This window comes from Scyliorhinus torazame, chromosome 5, assembly GCF_047496885.1.
Source record: "Scyliorhinus torazame isolate Kashiwa2021f chromosome 5, sScyTor2.1, whole genome shotgun sequence".
In the NCBI taxonomy this organism is placed as follows: Eukaryota; Metazoa; Chordata; class Chondrichthyes; order Carcharhiniformes; family Scyliorhinidae; genus Scyliorhinus; species Scyliorhinus torazame.
The window spans coordinates 240,326,472-240,345,908 of record NC_092711.1 but is presented as its reverse complement, the minus strand read 5'-3'; the positions used below and the strand labels follow the sequence as shown (position 1 = coordinate 240,345,908).

General features: G+C 45.2%; 1 long non-coding RNA gene across 1 annotated transcript in view; it reads right to left on the bottom strand.

Moving 5' to 3' along the window:
- Positions 1-17,371, bottom strand: part of LOC140422757 (uncharacterized) — a 49,364-nt gene extending 31,993 nt beyond the window's left edge. The window contains exons 1-2 of the long non-coding RNA XR_011947585.1: positions 17,290-17,371; positions 16,051-16,185 (exon numbers count right to left, since the gene is read on the bottom strand). This is a non-coding gene — a long non-coding RNA (uncharacterized lncRNA). The remainder of the gene's footprint in view (positions 1-16,050; positions 16,186-17,289) is intronic.
- Between the last annotated feature and the right edge of the window lie 2,066 nt (positions 17,372-19,437).

Below are 19,437 nucleotides of genomic sequence, written 5' to 3'. Positions count from 1 at the left end.
ACATAAAACTACATTCATACTGATGTAGTGTTAGAAATTAATAGAATTTGGTGCATAATGATATCAAAAGCATAGTGGAAAGATGTCCATCTGTTTGCTACCTCTAGTGCAATGCTGGAAGAATTCTTTCACATTTATGTTTTCATTGGAAATAGCAAACTTAAAGAAATCTTGTAATTTTTCGTTAAGCTTACGACATTACTAGTTCACAGAAACTAGGGGAAATCGTACATATCATTCCCCGACACACGGCATCTGCTCCATGAGGTTATTTTTGTCATTCTTTGAAGTGGAGAACCAGTACATTGCTCACTGGTATCAGGGGAACCATTCTATAATAATGATAATCTTTATTGTCAGAAGTAGGCTTACATTAACACTGCAATGAAGTTACTGTGAAAAGCCCCTAGTCGCCACATTTCAGCACTTGTTCGGGTACACAGAGGGAGAATTCAGAATGTCCAAATTACCTAACAGCACGTCTTTCGGGACTTGTGGGAGGAAACCGGTGCACCCGGAGGAAACACACGCAGACACAGGGAGAAAGTGCAGACTCCGCACAGACAGTGACCCAAGCCAGGAATCAAACCTGGGACCTTGGAGTTGTGAAGCAACAGTGTGTAGCACTGTTGCCCACAACCAATAGATCAATATTGCTCCGACTTAAGAGTTAACATTTGCAATCTTTAAATCTTATTTAGCAGGCAGTGTGACCATATCATGAGGAGACATGGACCTTGATCCTTTACCAATCGTGTAAACCAGTGGTAATTCCTTGGCTGAGATTTTTACTCTCCTGTTTTTCTTGGGCAGGTTTGGTGACGGGAGTGAAAAGGGGGGCCAAATCACGTTTTACGTCTGCAGGAAATTTCATTGCGATTGTCCCCACCTCCCACCAGTGACACAACGGGAATCTTGACATTCAATGTCAGGAACACATTGTAATAAATTTGCATGTCATTATTAGGCATCTGTGCCTAATCAATCCCACATTCCCCCATTAGGTAATCCATTCACATTGGCGTGAGGGCATGTTGGCGTCAATTATGATTGGGTTCCCATGGCATGCAATTAGCGGGCAGTCCCGCCAGAGGAGCTCAGGAGGCTGCATCGCTCAGGCGGGCGAGGGTCATGACCAGGCAGTACCCAGACTTGCCTGGGGGCAAGTGCTTGGTGGGGCATGTTGCATGGGAGGAGGTGCGATTCCATTCTATCCTTTGCATACTGGGGCGGCCTTTAAAAATGGCGCTCCAATCTTTGAAAAACGAAGTTGCGAGCAATATGGCAGAGAAAGCCAATAGCTTCAACATCTCTTTTTCCGCTCACTGCCGCACTCTGCATAAAAAAGGGAAAATTCTGCCCCTTGTTTCGCCTGAGTTCTCATTGCAGCCCATTTAAGGGGGTTAAATCCACCAATTCTTTCATCACCCCAAGTAGATTTCCAATCACAATATTATCCATCCTAGCCAATTGATAGACATTTTGAAAATTCAGCCATGCGGCATTAAGCATATCCCCTCCTTATCTTGCATATGTTGATCAGTACAATTATTTGGAACACTTCTTGACATTTCATTAAAATATCCTCTAATCCCGTGTGTTGAGACTCATCAATCTAAATTTAGATTCACCCAAGCCGCCACTTGTGGGTTTGATGACACGCATGGTGGGGAGAGAATATGGTGGGAGGCACAAAAATCGTTTTCACGCCAGTGTGCATTTACAATGGATCTTCCGTTGGTGTCCACCATGGTGAAACTTAAAACCCAACAGAGGCCGGCTTGAACCTCATTTGCATCCCGTTAATGGGATTAAGATGAAGGCCCGATCCCCGTATACCAGTTTCTCTGTGATGCCGGGGGGAAAACACGCCAACGTGAAACACGTTTGGAACAACATGGTGTGCAGATGTCAAGACTCACCCAAACAATGTCTGGGGCTGCCTCTGGAGTTCAGGATGGAGGCCACCTGCAACTCTGGACCCCTGAACACCACATCAGTGGCTCGGGGAGCATGTACAGTTGGATCTTCCAGATTAGGTGTCTTGGAGGCGGTCCATCTTCCAGCCCTGGAATGTTCTTGGTGAACCACCTTTGTTCTCAGAAGACCCATCTTCCAACCTCAGAGTGTCCCTGGAGGTCTACCTTGATTTTCAGGTGGTCCACCTTCTTTCTTCAATAGTGGGTCAGTGATGTTGGATGCCCTTTCAATATGGCACCTGGTCACAATTGTGGACCATGCACCAAAGGCCCTGCCCCACAGTGTAAAACACCCAGGTGCATAATTAATTAGGTCAGAGTTCGAAGATCTGGCATGTTTTCGTGCCAGCCTCTGCAGTGGGAACCGATCCACGTTCCTGCCCCCACCACGATAGTCTCATAAAGGAAGAATTCCGCCCAAGGTTTTGGCTTTATCACTTCCATGTTTTGTCCATTAGTTGGCAGCAGATGGGTAATATTGTGACTGGCTTTCTGCAGGGATAACATGTCTAAAATTTTGAATCGGTTGAGCATTAGTTAACAATGGCACGCTGGTTAGCATTACTGCGCCAGGGACCCGGGTTCAATTCTGGCCCTGGGTGACTGTGTAGAGTTTGCACTTTCTCCCCGTATTTGAACGGGTTTCACGCAGGTACTCTGGTCTCCTCCCATAATCCAAAGATGTACAGGTTAGGTGGATTGACCATGCTTAAAATTCCCCTTAGTGTCCAAAGATGTGCAGGTTAGATGAGGTTACGGGGATAGGGTGGGGGATTGGGCCTAGGAAGGGTGTTCTTTCAGAGGGTTGGTGATCCTCGATGGGTTGAATGGCCTCCTCCTGCACTGTAGGGATTCTATGAATTCATTAACAGAGCAACAACCTATTTACTTTGCACAACTAAGCTGATATTATCACTTTGTCGTCACCTGCAGCAAATAAACTGCTACAAATAGAGCACAAATTTACCTCGTTTGGCATAAAATATGACTGTAAGATGATTAATAATATTCCATAGCTTTATAATATTTACTAAAGTGCTTCATGGTTCTAGATTTGATTCTCCTACCATGAACCGTGAAGTTATTTCACTGGGTGAGTGCGGTGGGCTGGCAGGTTTGGATCATTCTCTGGGAATATTGGAGATTTTCTGGATGGGAAGACCCAGAATAAAGCACCAAAAAAATTCTGAAAATTAAAGTTGAGAAACAACTGGATCAGTACAATCATTTGACCTCTCCTAGCATTGATTCAGGGCATAGGGCTCTCTTAGGAACATCTCATGTAGTCCTGTGGCATTCTTCCTCAAAACTGGGAGGCCAGCATTACTAAAGTTCTGCCTTTCCCATCTTGCCACAAACCAACCTCAAACTGTGGATATGCTCCCCCACATTCCCTTTTTATTCTTTATGTTTTCAGACCAACCCCTCTAGTTTCTTTCTCACATGTCTTTATGTTTTAATAAATGAAATGAAATGAAATGAAAATCGCTTATTGTCACAAGTAGGCTTCAAAAGAAGTTCCTGTGAAAAGCCCCTAGTCGCCACATTCCGGCGCCTGTTCGGGGAGGCTGTTACAGGAATTGAACCATGCTGCTGGCCTGCCTTGGTCTGCTTTCAAAGCCAGCGATTTAGCTCTGTGCTAAACAGCCCCTTAGTATCCTGATTCAGCAGTACATGCCATCTGCTGAGCACCTTGGTCTGCCACCTAATCTATAATGTTAGTGCACCTTTTTTGTAATTTGATCACCATCTTGTGAACTGACCAGTTAATTTGTCTTTACGTCACTCAGGGGGCTTGCAATGGACTTCCACTTCGGTGGATTCCACAATTTGTAAATCTGTAGCAAAGCTTCTTGAACTTTTCTTCCATTTTGTTTCTTCGGCACACATCTCTCTGGTCCATCTTCAACTGCTTTTAGTCTTTCATATCTAGGGATTCTGTTCCATGTTCATTGTTTAAAATGCCACCTTTCATATCACTGCTGGTCACCATGTTGTATTATGATGCCTCCACTTGCACAATATCTTTTAGAAGAATTACTTCTGTCAGCCATATTATGATGATGTGAGACTATCATTTGTATATAATATGAGTAGTTCATCATCACTGTAAATTCTCTGATCTATGATCTGCATGTCAATTATAAGTTATAGGTTTTACTGTTGTAGTTCTAGCATCCGACCAGCAGATGGTGCGAGTACAGAGTTCCAGGACCCGGATGCACCATGTGTTCCTTCAGAACGTGTTTATGAGGAGTTGATAGCAGTCGCATGTTAGAGTAGCTCTGTGGTATCTTAGTGTAAGTTAGTATTAGACATTTATTTCCAACTGTATTCATCTTAGACATTTTAGTTATTTGTTAGTGTAGTGTTAGTAAGAAATAACTTTGTTTACAAAACAAAGTCTAATGTTCTTTGTTCACACGGCAACATCAAGATTCCACATCAGCCCAATCAAAGAACATTACACATGTTGCATTATGGGTTCGGCTGTGCTGTCTCAAATTTGAGATCTTGTACATTTAAACTTGAGCCGTTTAGTGTTAATCTTTAATGATTTAAAGATCCCAGGTATTCTCATTCAGGGAGCTGCTTCTCCCTGCAGGCAGTTTCCAGAGTGTTCTCTGAGTTACTTACCATGTGACTCTATATACATCATACAGTGGACGGTGCTATTCTCCAGTCCCACATTAACCCTTGCTCTGCTGCACACCTTTGCATTACAATGGCATGAAGGCACATAACACAACTACTTTCATCCACCCCTTCCCTTGCCCATGATTCCTGCTCTGCTTAGCTATGGGAGACTGTCATTGAAGAGTAGCTTGTTCTTTTGAAATATTTTCATGAACTCCCAGGCCTCTGGCTCTCAGAAAAATTATTCAAGTGCAGAGGCATCAATGTGTTGAATTAAGTGGCAATTTGTATAAAGTATTTTGCACAAATTACAACTATCCGAAATCCTGATGGAAAATTGACAATAGTCAATTGTAGTAATATGTTTGTTACAGCAGGCAGAAAACTTAAGCAGATTGTATAACGTGCATCATATATGTGTTAGTGATCTGATATCACATGCTTTACCGGATCACTGTTAATTTAAAATGGGTAACATCAGTTCAAATAAACCTGGCAGGACTACCAGCAGCAAAGAATTATGGGTACAATCCAATTGCCACGCTGCGCCTGAAAGTCAGCTCGACGCAGTGCAGCATGGCAGATAAAGGCTGGGAGGCCCCGTTCCCGGGATCTACCTGGCTCGCAATGCCTTGCCAGATCTAATGTGATCTGGCGAGACATTGGGTGTAAATCCCGCAAATCGTGGGAGGATTCACCTTTTGGCAAATCTGTATATTACAGTGAGACAGCTAGTCTCACTTTAATGTGCAGATTCCCGAGGTATCTGAAGGTTTGGGATCTATCCCCTTTGCCTTAGAGACATCGGGTGAGCACCGTTGGTACTGGTGTCCACAAATGGGGGCCAGACGGAACTTATGGGGTCTTCCAGGGAATGAGGGGCCCCGAACTGAAACCCTTGCACTGCTGATGCCACCAGGGCACCCTGGCAGTGCTGCCACTTGGGTGACAGCCTGGCACCAGCAACTCTGCATCATGAACCAGCTATCTAGCCAAATGAGCTTCACTGGGCCCCGGTTTATACTAATATCCCATACCCGACTGTCGGTGATGGAATTGGGCCAGGAATCTCCAGATATTGGGCTAGATTTTCATCCTCGAGGCTGGTAGCACGAGTCTGGAACATTCCAGGCTTGGTCCGCCCACTTATGGAGTAAATGGCCGTAAGGACTGGACTTTCATTGTGAGGGAGGTGCATGCGGCCTACAGTTGGGTCAGCTGAACCGCTGTTTGGAGGCAGCCACAAGGGCTGTCCGGTTCCAAGCAGTCTCTTGCAATGGCCCACCTCAAGTGCTGTGGGATTTCATCCCAGTTATAATGAGCCAAGTAAGGCCTTCTAGCCCTTCCCTCTGCATGCCTAACCCCCTACATACTCCTTATGTCCCATCCATGGCACCTCATTTCCCTCCCACCCAGCATATTTGGCTCTTCATGCTCTTATGCCAAGATATGGCCCTACCCCCTGTGACCCACTCATGCCCCCATGCCAGCGTATTTCCCCTGTTGTAAACTTAAATTTGGTTTATTTGAAGATGTAGTATAGGATGTTCAGCAGACAGATGTATTATAAAGAATCAACAGCTTTGGCAACAGGAATGTGCAGCTGCAATTACTTCAAACCACATGCTGCTAACTAATTTGAAAGCGCCCCTCCCCCAGCAATGCCTGCTGCTCATATGGTTTACACACTGGCTGCTTCCCCAGTAGCCTAGCCTACATTGATATCACAACACCTACCCCCTACCCACCCATGGCACCTTATGCTCCCTCATGCCAAGCTATGCCCCCCCTCCACCACTTTAGCCCCTCAGTCTCCCTTATGCCAAGATATACAACGTCCTTGCCCATTCATCTAATATGCACTGTACAGAACATATGAGCTCCATGGAGGCCTGAAGATGTATCAAAAAATATATTTTTAAATCATTCATTGATATCTTTCCACCTAGTTAAAAAATTATATACCTTTCACGAAATCTACTTTTCGCTAGAGGTCAATAAAAGTGTCAATCATCCAGGCCCTTGAAATTATCGATCGCTGAAACCACAAGCACTTGAAATGTTTTTATCTCATGCAAGTAAATACTGTGCAATAGATAGAAAAGATCAGGGGCTGGATTCTCCGTCCCGCTGCACCAGAGAACTGGTGCAGCGTACCCCTGCCAGCAGCGGAATTCTCCGTCCCACCAGCCGGTCATTGGGGTTTCCCATTGTGGGAAGCCCCACACAAATGGGAAAGCCATCGAAGAATCCAGTCCCAGGGCAGTACAGCCATCAATCAGGTAATGTTTTCCCAGGGACTGAGATATTTCAGTACTCTAAAGGATATCAAGCCACTCAGCTAAGAATGCATAATGAGGCTAGGCAATAGGGGTTGAATGAATTTTGTGGTCATCAAGATGCAGGTCGGGGGATTAGGACATATTTCCATTTTCGCTATTCAATATCAATAACTTTCCCACCACAGGCGGTAAATAAAAAGACTTCTCCTGCCGTTCACACTGGCGGGATATTTTGCTCCCGCCAATTTCGCACCCCAATCATGCATTTCCTGGTGGTGAGGGATGAATTCAATAGGAAACCCTGTTGAAAATGGGACCGGAAGAACCCACCATCAGCCAATGGCAAGCTGCCTCCACCGCCATGGAAGATGTGGTGGGATGCGCAGAAAATCCCATCCAATATGTTCTCAACCAGTAAAGTAAGACATCTATTCAGGACAGCAGAGGTAGGGGGCCATGGCAGCATCAACTTTGAAAAAGCTGTGGAAGGGGGAGCAATCAAGTGGGCTGCTTTGTCCTGGATGGTGTCGAGCTTCTTGAATGTTGTTGGAGCCGCACTCATCCAGGCAAGTGGAGAGTCCAAACCCATGACCATCTAGGAGGAAAAGAGGAGCAGATACATGGGAACGTCACCACCTGGATGTTTCCATCTATGTCATTCACCAAGTGGAGAGTATTCCATTACACTCCTGACTTGTGCCATGTAGATGGTGGACAGGTTTTGGGGAGGGGTCAGGTGATGAGTTACTTGCCGCAGGATCTTAGCCTCTGACCTGCTCTGGAGCCACAGTATTTATATGGCTAGTCCAGTTAAGCTTCTGGCCAATGGTAATGCCCAAGAAGTTGATCGTGGGGGATTCAGTGATAGTAATGCCATTGAATGTTAAGGAGCAATAGTGAGATCCTCTCTTGTTGGAGATGGTCATTGTCTGGCACGTGTATGGTGCAAATGTTACTTACCACTTGTCAACCCAAGTTTGGACATTGTTCAGTATTTCTTGCTGCATTTGGACATTAAATGCTTCAGTATTTGAGGAATCAGGAATGATGCTGAACATTGTTCAATCATCAATGAACATCCTCACTTCTGACCTTGATGAAGCTGCTGAAGATGGTTGGGTCTCGGACATTATCCTGAGGAACTCCTGCAGTGATCTCTTGGAGTTGAGATGATTGACCTCCAACAACCACAGCCATCTTCCTTTTTGCCACGTACACTCAAAACAGTGGACAGTTTTCCCCTGATTCCCATTGACTCCAGTTTTTTGAGAGCTCCTTGATGTCACACTCCATCAAACAATGCTTTGACGTCAAGGGCAGTCACTCTCACCTCACCTTTGACATTCAGCTCTTTTGTCCATGTCTGAACCAATGCTGCAATGAGGTCAAGAGATGAGTGACTCTGACGGAACCCAAACTGAGTGATAGTGAGCAGGTTATTACTGAGTATGTTCCGCTTGATAGACTCCTTCTACCACTTTGTTGATGATTGCGAGTAGACTGATAGGATGGTGATCTGCGTACAGGACACACCTGGGCAATTGTCCTCATTGCTAGGTAGATGCCGGAGTTATAGCTGCACTGGAGCAGTTTAGCTAGGGGCGTGACAAGTTCTGGAGCACAAGTCTTCAGGACTATTGCGGAAAATGTCAGGGTCCATAGGCTTTGCAGCATTCGGTGCCTTCTGCCACTTTTTGATAATTACGTGGGGTGAATGGAATGGCTAAAGATTGACATCTGTGAGACTGGGGACTTCTGGAGAAGGCCTAGATGGATCATCCACTTGGTACTTCTGGCTGAAGATCGTTGCGAATGTTTCGGTCTTATCTTTTGCACAGATGTTTTGGGCTCCTCCATAATTGAGGATGGGGAAATTTGTGGAGTCTCCCTCTCCAGTAAGTTGTTTAATTGTCCATCACCATTAATGCCTGGATGTGGCAGGACTGCAGAGCTTGGATCTGACCCATTTAGCTCTGTCTATTACTTGCTGCTTTTGTTGTTTGACACACAGGTAAGTCCATGAGACAGTTAGTCGCGTGTTGCACCTTCACTTTTCATTGAATCAGTCTTGATCCCTTGGCTTGGTGATAACAGGGGGTATGCCGGGCCATGAGGTTAAAGATTGTGGTTGAATATAATTCTGCTGCTGCTGATGGTTCACAGCGCCTCATGGATGCCCAGTCTTGAGTTGATAGATCTATTTGATGTCCATCTCATTTAGTACGGTGCCAATGCCGCACAATAAGATGGAGGCTGTCCTCAATGTGAAGATGTGACTTTGTCTCCACAAGGACTGTGTGGTGGTCATTCCTATCAATATTGTCATGGGCTGATGCATCTGCAGCAGGCAGGTTGGTGAGGATGAGGCCAAGTATGTTTATTCCTTGTTGGTTCTCTCACTAGTTGCCGCAGTGCCAGTCTAGCAGTTGTCCAGCTTGGTCTGTGGTGGTACTACCGAGCCACTCTTGGTGATGGGCACTGAAGTCCCCCACCCAGAGCATTTTCTGTGCCCTTTCCACACTCAGTGCCTTCTCCAAATAGTGTTCAACATGGAGCAGTGCTGATTCATCAGCTGAGGGGGGATGATTTCAGCAGATGGTTTCCTTGGCCCATTGGCATGAGACTTCATGGGGTCTGGAGTCAATGTTGAGGATTCCCTGGGAAGCTCCTCTCACCCCCACTGTGCTGCCACTTCTGCTTGGTCTGTCCTGCCGGTGATGGTGGTGACTGGGTCATTATCTTTAAGGTATGATTCTGTGAGTAAGACTATGTCATGCTATTGCTTCACAGCTCTCTGAGGTTCCCAGATGTTAGTAAGGAGAACTTTACAAGGTCGGCAAGGCTGGTTTTCCATCGTCGTTTCCGGTGCATAGGTTGATGCCAGGTGGTCCGCCCATTTTCATTCCTTTTTGGCGGTTGGATACAACTGAGTGGCTTGCTAGGTGTCAACCACATTGTGTAAGCCAGACTTTCTTAGTTAACCAGTTGAGTTTTTGCAACAATGGTGTCAGGCAGGGAGTGGTCGAGCAAGGGAACTGTGGTTTACTAAAGCAGTCGAAACACCTGTCAAGAGGAAGAAGGAGGCTTATGTAAAGATGAGACATGAAGGTTCAGTTAGGGCGCTCGAGAGTTACAAGTTAGCTAGGAAGGACCTAAAGAGAGCACTAAGAAGAGCCAGGAGGGGCCATGGGAAGTCTTTGGCAGGTAGGATCAAGGATAACCCTAAAGCTTTCTATAGATATGTCAGGAATAAACAAATGACTAGGATAAGAGTAGGGCCAGTCAAGGACAGTAGTGGGAAGTTGTGCTTGGAGTCCGAGGAGATAGGAGAGGTGCTAAATGAATATTTGTCATCAGTATTCACACAGGAAAAAGACAATGTTGTCGAGGAGAATACTGAGATTCAGGCTACTAGACTAGAAGGGCTTGAGGTTCATATGGAGGCGGTGTTAGCAATTCTGGAAAGTGTGAAAATAGATAAGTCCCCTGGGCCGGATGGGATTTATCCTAGGATTCTCTGGGAAGCTAGGGAGGAGATTGCTGAGCCTTTGGCTTTGATCTTTAAGTCATCTTTGTCTTCAGGAATAGTGCCAGAAGGCTGGAAGATAGCAAATGTTGTCCCCTTGTTCAAGAAGGGGAGTAGAGACAACCCCGGTAACTATAGACCAGTGAGTCTTACTTCTGTTGTGGGCAAAATCTTGGAAAGGTTTATAAGAGACAGGATGTATAATCATCTGGAAAGAAATAATTTGGTTAGAGATAGTCAACACGGTTTTGTGAAGGGTAGGTCGTGCCTCACAAACATTATTGTGTTCTTTGAGAAGGTGACCAAACAGGTGGATGAAGGTAAAGCAGTTGATGTGGTGTATATGGATTTCAGTAAAGCGTTTGATAAGGTTCCCCATGGTAGGCTACTGCAGAAAATACGGAGGCATGGGATTCAGGGTGATTTAGCAGTTTGGATCAGAAATTGGCTAGCTGGAAGAAGACAAAGGGTGGTGGTTGATGGGAAAAGTTCAGACTGGAGTCCAGTTACTAGTGGTGTACCACAAGGATCTGGTTGGGCCCACTGCTGTTTGTCATTTTTATAAATGACCTTGAGGAGGGAGCAGAAGGATGGGTGTGTAAATTTGCAGATGACACTAAAGGCGGTGGAGTTGTGGACAGTGCGGAAGGATGTTACAAGTTACAGAGGGACATAGATAAGCTGCAGCGCTGGGCTGAGAGGTGGCAAATGGAGTTTAATTCAGAAAAGTGTGAGGTGATTCATTTTGGATGGAATAACAGGAAGACAGAGTACTGGGCCAATGGTAAGATTCTTGGCAGTGTGGATGAGCAGAGAGATCTCGGTGTCCATGTACATAGATCCCTGAAAGTTGCCACCAAGGTTGAGAGGGTTGTTAAGAAGGCGTACGGTGTGTTAGCTTTTATTGGTAGAGGGATTGAGTTTCGGAGCCATGAGGTCATGTTGCAGCTGTACAAAACTCTTTGGTGGCCACATTTGGAGTATTGCGTGCAATTCTGGTCACCGCATTATAGGAAGGATGTGGAAGCATTGGAGAGGATGCAGACGAGATTTACCAGAATGTTGCCTGGTATGGAGAGAAGATCTTATGAGGAAAGGCTGAGGGACTTGAGGCTGTTTTCGTTAGAGAGAAGAAGGTTAAGAGGTGACTTAATTGAGGCATACAAGATGATCAGAGGATTGGATAGGGTGGACAGTGAGAGCCTTTTTCCTCGGATGGTGATGTCTAGCATGAGGGGACATAGCTTTAAATTAAGGGGAGATAGATATAGGACAGATGTCAGAGATAGATTCTTTACTCAGAGAGTATTAAGGGTGTGGAATGCCTTGCCTGCAACAGTAGTGCACTCGCCAACACTAAGGGCATTCAAATGGTCATTGAATAGACATATGGACGATAAGGGATTAGTGTAGATGGGCTTTAGAGTGGTTTCACAGGTCGGCGCAACATCGAGGGCCGAAGGGCCTGTACTGCGCTGTAATGTTCTATGTTCTATGTCATCATTAAACTTTTAATTCCATTTTTTTCTTGAAATCAAATGTCAACTGATAGAAAGGTTTGTCTCGGTCCATGTCTCAGAGAACTCTGATCAAGAATATCAAATTAAATGCTGGTGAAAGACAGTCCTAAAATAAACTTAGAAAAGCTGATACAGAGTTTTGAAATATCTAAGATTTAAAAAAAACATGCAACTCAAAACTAGCCCTGAATAAAAGAAATATGCCCAAGGCTAGTGTTTCATGGTCACTAAGCTAAAATCCTTTTGATTGCAATCGATTTCAAGATGTTTTAGTCTTTTGGGATCACATTCTGTCAATTCAGTTTATTTACTCTGTGAAAATTGAAACCCTCATGTAGAATCTTAGTTGTTCACAGGAATGTTGAAGTTCCGGAAGACAGCACAAAGGCGTTTGACAAGGGCGTCTCTCATAACAGCCCAGTTAAAGTCCCCTTGCAGAGTGGCAAAAGAATTAGGTCACCCAAGTGTCTATAAAAGTGCACTGAACACATCACATCCTGCTTACTATGCTACTCATGTCGCGATAAAGCATAATCCCCTGAAGCAACCAAACCTGGTTGCAGAACCAATGTGAAGCATGTACAGATGCATTTAAACTCTGTTCCTTCCATCACCGCTGCTACCAAACTGCGGCAGAGAAGTTTGTACTTAACTTTGATTGACTTCAACAGAAAGAAAACTGGGTAAGGTGTACACAAGGCAGCTGACTGGTGCCGCGACCAAAGTTCAACTTTCCGTTATCTATTTGCATTCAGCTCACTCCTGGGGGACTATATGTCACAGCTCGTGCTGATGTCTATTGATAAAAAATACTTATATACCCTGCCCATTTACCACAAATATAAACTAAACCAACATACCAAACACTTTGATTTGTCTTTCAGCAGATTGTTCTCTTTAATTCATGCAAAGAGTCAATCAATCTGCCTATCACTTCGACAGGACTCAGCAGTCACCTGCCAAGAACGCTGATCTGAACAAAGGACGAAAGGTTCCATTTCCCCCAGTTGACAACTTCTGTGGTAAATTCTACAGAGTAAATCTCTTCTTCCCTCTCTTCTTCTCGAGATGTACATTGACCTTATGTTTGTTTGAGGTTGTTTTGCTCAGAGGGTTGCCAAACTGTTGGTGGATTTTTCAGCTCCTTCCATTCTGCTTAATTCTTCTGCAGGTTTGTATTCCTTGTCTTAAACAGGCCAATAGTTCAGGCAATCAAGCGGATTTAAGTCAATACCAATTTGATTATTTTCCAAATTTGTATTGCAAACAACATAGCTGGAAAAGTGAACCATCCACATGAACAAATGCACACTTTGACTGAGATGTTCTATTCCCATTATCGTTGGGTGGGTTTGACTTGGGCGATACCGGGGGGAAGAGTCAGGAGGGGGATGGGAGGGAATCAGGGATTTGACTCAGGGGAGACCGAGGGGGGGGGGGGGGGTTAAGATTCTCAAGTGTGAAAATGAAATGAAAATGAAAATCGCTTATTGTCACAAGTAGGCTTCAAATGAAGTGACTGTGAAAAGCCCCTGGTCGCCCACATTACGGCGCCTGTTCGGGGAGGCTGGTACGAGAATTGGACCGTGCTGCTGGCCTGCCTTGGTCTGCTTTAAAAGCCAGCTAATTAGCCCTGTGCTCTCAGTTCCTGAGGTTGCCTCCTGCTGCTGGGACATGGATTTCTTGGAAGGGCCTCACAAGGTGAAGGGAAGCCTGGGGCAGTGCAATGGATGGGTGGGCAGTCATCATGGACTGATGGTTACATTCAAATCTGGGAGCGAGCCTCTGGAAGCAGGAAGTTGACAAGCGCAAGGCTACTGGAAAAACGCATCAGTGATCATTACCCCGCCACAGTTGGGACCGTTCAGCTGTGACTCAATTGGCAGGTCTGAGGTTTAATTACACAATTATGCCCTCTTAAGCACCACTTATGTGTGTGAGTGCCACTGATTATTGCTTACCATTTAATGCTTGGCACACTGACCTCCAAAATCGCTGACTTGCTTGTACCGTTGGCCAACTATAAAAGCAAATGCATTCCCTTGGATAATTGGCAATGGTGCACTACCTGAGAAGAATGCTCCTTCTCCTTGGCTGTGTGCTGAGATGCGTATTGACAAGTGTTCACTATAGACCAGTTTGAATGCAAGGCCTTGTAGTGAAGGTTAAGGAAATAACTGCACTTGAGATGAAAGATCAGGATGCAGTAGTGTGGCCAAAGCTGTGGCTAGTCGGTCAGGTGATGAGGAGTAAGGCTGGTGAGGGGTCTTGCCCAACCAGGAGGTGGCTGATCACCCCTGTGCAGAGGCCACAGAGTGCAGCTGACACAAGATACAACGAAACTCATGCTGCAACGCGCATGAGCAGGCAATTGGGATACTAAAGATGAGATTCTGGTGCCTGGACAAGTCTGGTGGAGCCCTGCAGTACAGTCCACAGAGGGTGTCATGCATATTGGTTATCTTCTGCACTCTGCATAATCTGGTGCTGCGACAGAGGGAGGAAATGCCGGAGGAGAAGATGGAGGGAGTGGCACGTTTCCTCCGTTAGGATGTCAGCCATGAGGCAATGGCAATACTCAGACAAGGCAGGTGAGCTCGGCATGTGCTCATTGCTACTAGATTCATGGAGGGTGATGAGATGATCCAGTGAGGACATCCCATTATTTTCACATGGCTTCTGTGAGCATTGCGCTCCCATCTATCTGATACAGTGCACACCCTCTGTGATAAGGCTCCCATCAAGGGGAAGCACAGTTGCAGATAGTCCCTAAATTGCCGGAGGATGATGACAACTTGCAGCTAGGGCAGGGCATAGATCCTCACGGAGCTTCTATGAATGTCTGACTCCTGGCTGGCTGATGGCAGCTCATAATTCAATGAAATGAAAAATGGAAATCGCTTATTGTCACAAGTAGGCTTCAAATGAAGTTACTGTGAAAAGCCCCAATGATCGTGGTGATATGCCAATACAGTGGGAAAAGTTTCACCTCTCCCGATCTTATGTCATCCTTCATGAGCTGTAGCCTTGAGGATTAGTTTCACTGGAAACTGAGGCATATGGGATGGGGGAGGGGGACATTCTGCAGCACAAAAGATGTGGAGAGCATACATTGACAATGACTGGCATGAGTGGCGCTAGCCCTGTACATTGTAGGAGCTCCATTCTCGTTACCTACGAGACACAGACATGACTGATGTGTTCAGTCACTTTGGAGTAATGCTAACAATGTGCTGGGAACCTTGCAAAAAGCTCATGGATGAAGCCCTGGACAGAATACCCTGTCTTTTCCAGGAGCCGGAAACAGGTTTTCAGGTCAGCACTACAGGAACACAGGTCATCAGAACAAGATCTATAGAAAGGGTGCAATTAGTGAGAGTTTATTTTCAGAGATGAATGTTATATGCTCCCATGCCCATGCTATGCAACTAGAGCTTCTTAACCTTTTTAATCCTACCGCTACATTTTGGTGCATCCTCAACATCCAGAGTGGAGGTGGAGGCAGTCTCCTGTCTGCCACATCCTGTTGTCTGTGATGACCTTGGCAGGCATCCTCTGGAGGGCTGAGACCTGGGGGAAGGGGGGGGGGGGGGACATTCTGTGTGGCAGTGCCATCCTCAATGCCTTCTTATGCTCGGGCTGAAGTGGTCACAGGAAGAGGGGATCGGATGGGCGGGATATTCCCAGAGTCACCTTGGTGAATGTGTCCCGGGTGTGCATCAGCTGATCCTCCTCTCTGTGGGTGCCCGAGTGCCCTTGGCTTCCTTCTTGGCATATAGGGACAGCTGGAGTGAGATCGAGAAACCTTTCTGTTCTCTTTCGTTGGTACTCATGGATTCCAACAAGTGCTTGCATTATGCAATGCATGTCCTGTACCAATGCAGGACAAAATTCTTGCGACAAGGTCTCCATGGTGGCCATCACCTTAGTTGTGATGACCTCATTGCATTGCAGTGCCAACACAAACACCTCAGACATAGGGAGGATGGACGCTTCCATGCAGCCTATCAATCAGAGGATTGTACCAGAGCGCGTGATTGTATCCCTTGAGCTGGCAGTGAGAGAGATTCCTGTCGACGTTGAGAGTGATGAGGAAAGTGACTTACCCTGGCAGAATGAAGGAGATATTTCATTCTCATTCTTCAGTGGAAGGCTATCCTCTTCTGCAGGGCATTAGTGCTGACCGCCACTTCCCACCACCTCCCATGGTGGTTTTGTCATCTTGCTGACTGGTTTTCTTCCTGTATGGGGGTAGAGGACATCATGAGCCGGGTTTCTGCAGCATCGAACAGTCTCTCCAGGGAGACGTCCGAAAACCTGGAAGTAGATTTCTTGGCAGCCTTCACTTGCTGGCGAAGTCTGGCTGCTGTGCGCTGGGGCAAGCTTTATATGTGGTGCCCTGATAATTGTAGCACTGAGGTAATGGTGGGGCAACTGAATCAGAGGCTGTCCTGTAAGTGATATGGCACAAAACCCACAGATGAAGATATTTGGCACTATACGGCAGGAAAATCTGCCATTGCCGTCGGCAGGCTGTATCTTGCTTTTCCCGGCCACTATTGGCCTTTGCTGATTTTGGGGAAAATCTCACCCTTGCTACCAGTGGAGCTTCTCTTCCAGTCTTTGCTTTGAACTTCACTCTGAAACCATTCCTAATAAAAGATCTGTACTGATTTCAGCGAGGCAATAATAACATGCACGTGGCACCTTCAGAGATGTTTCTCAGGAATCTTTTCAAACAACAAAAATAGGAATTAAGGCAGTGGTAAATTTTAAGGACCGTTTTAAAAGAGGAGTGAGAGGTCAAGAGGCAAGCAGGTTTAGGGAGGGAAGTTAACAGCTTCGACCCACGGCAGACGAAAGATTTTGCCACTGATGTAGTATTTAAAATTGGATATGAGCAAGAGACCAGGATTGGAGGGATGCATGGCTCTTGGAGAACTGCATGGCTGAAGGAAGTTACAGAAATAGGGAGGGATGAGACCAAAGAGGGCTTTGGAAATAAATATGTGAATTTTAAAATCGGGAAGTTTCTTGTCCAGGAGCCAATAAAGGTCAGTAAGCACGAGAGTGATAGGTGAATGGGGCTTGGTATGGGTTCGGACATGGGAAGCCGAACTTCGGACGACCTCAAATTTACATGAAGAGTTGGCCACGAGAGCATTGGAATTGTCAAGTCTAGAGATAACAAAGATATACATAAATATTGAAGTGGCAAATTAGCCCAGATATGGACAGAGTTGGGCAATGTTAGAGGAATAATAATAATAATAATCTTTATTATTGTCACCAGTAGGCTTGTAGGCAGTCTTAGTGATGGCACAGATATATAGTCAGAAACTCACCAGGGGTCACATGTGACAGCATGGTTATGAACAGGTTGGTTCAGCCTCAGGCAGTCGTCAGGGCGGGAGATTGGGTTGGTCGCCTGAAAAGGTACAAACAAACAAACGTTTTACTGAACAGGTGTTTACAAGCTGTTGGGAAACGCCCGATGACTTCATCAATACATCACCTCATCAAACTCTTTAAAGTGACCTTGTCCCAATCAAGAACAAACATGAATACATAACCCATGGTGCAACTAGAGAGTTAGAAATCCAACACCACTTTGGAGTGGAGACAGGCAATGCCAGCCAGCCAAACCCTGTTGGCTTTGAGGGTTCTGTGTGATAGAGCTTGGGAAAGTTTATTTACCATGTCAATTACAGGCGGTGTTTTATTGATCTCTGTATGAGTCACCACACTGTATTGTGCAAAAAAAAGGACTTGCATTTCTATCTTAATAAAAGCAAATTACTGCGGATGCTGGAATCTGAAACGAAAGAGAAAATGCTGGAAAATCTCAGCAAGTCTGGCAGCATCTGTAGGGAGAGAAAAGAGCTAACGTTTCGAGTCCGATGAATCTTTGTCAAAGCTCGACAAAGAGTCATTGGACTCGAAACGTTAGCTCTTTTCTCTCCGTACAGATGCTGCCAGACTTGCATTTCTATCTTGCCTTTAAAAACTTCAGGATATCTCAAAGAACTTTATGGCCAGTGAAGTTACTTTTGAAGTGTAATCTCTGTTGCAATTGTAGAAAACATAGTCTGGTAGTGAGGCCCCTTTATGGGGCGATCCATTGCACGGCATGTGACCCGCCTGGAGCCTACGGGGACGGAGCACGCAAACCTGAGCCTATCAGGTACCAGGGTGTGGACCCAGGGACTGACTGTTCATCAAAGTAAGCCTGGGAGTCGAGGGAACTAGTTCTGTGTTGCAGTTGTGTTGATCTAAAATAAAAAGTTCTTCTTTTGTTGAATAAATCACCTTTGTGATTTAATACTGCTTCTTCGTATTACCTTACACTACAACATATAGCAACTAACTTATGCACAGCAAATTCTTACAAACAGCATTTTGAAAATTCCCAATCTTTTTTTTATAATAATAATAATAATGTTGAGTACGATGTTGATTATGGGTTAAAAATTGGCCTTGACATCAGGGAAAACCCACCCAGCTCTTTTTCAACATAGTACCATATGGGGATAATTTCCCTCCAATTGAGAGATGATGGCCCATGGCTTAACATTTTATCCCCCAAATAAATCACCTACCCTCAAATAAAAGCAAAATATTGTGGATGCTGGAAATCTGAAGTAAAAACAGAAAATGCTGGATAAACTCAGTAGGTCTGTGGAGCAAGAAACAGGATTAACATTTGGTGTCCATATGACTCTACTTTGGATCTGAAGAAGGGTAGAAATGTAATGGATTAATTTAGAGGGTGGTGGAGGAGGTTGGACAGAATGGAAGGTCAGGGATATGTCAGGGATCCAGGGAGAGATTGGTAAATATGTCAGAGATACAAGGCAAAGTGAGTGTTAATGGTAGCATTAAGGACTAAAAAAATGTTGATAGTGGCATAAAAATATAATTGTAGAATGTGTAAATAGGAGAACAAAGGTCAGAGGTCTGTGAAAGCAAAGCTGAAGAACAAGTGCCCTATGAGGGAGGAGGGGATGGGGGAGCTGTGTATGCATTGGGACAAACTAAAGAAACAAAAAAAGGGGGTCAAGATGGAGGGGAAAGTTGACAGTCTAGTTCACAGTCAATGTTAAATCCAGAAGGCTGCAACGTGCCTAATCTGAAGATGAGATGTTGTTCTTTCAGTTTGCATTAGGCTTTACTAGAGCATTGCAGCAAGTCAAGGACAAGACATATGGGCAAGAGAGCAAGATGCTAAGTTGCAATGGCAAGCGACAGGGTTGGGGGTCACCTAAGCTCAATTCTGCACTAGAATGCCAGCTCAATTTTCATACTCAAGTCCTGGAGTGTGATTTGAACACACAACCTTCTGAATCAGAGACAAAAGTGTCGAGCCACAGCTGACACTGATTAATATTCAACACATCTACAAAACAATAATTCTGATATTCAGGTAATCCTGCCTTTGGAAAATTATAGACAACATTTAGTGCACATCGGAAAGAGACAACATACACTTGAAA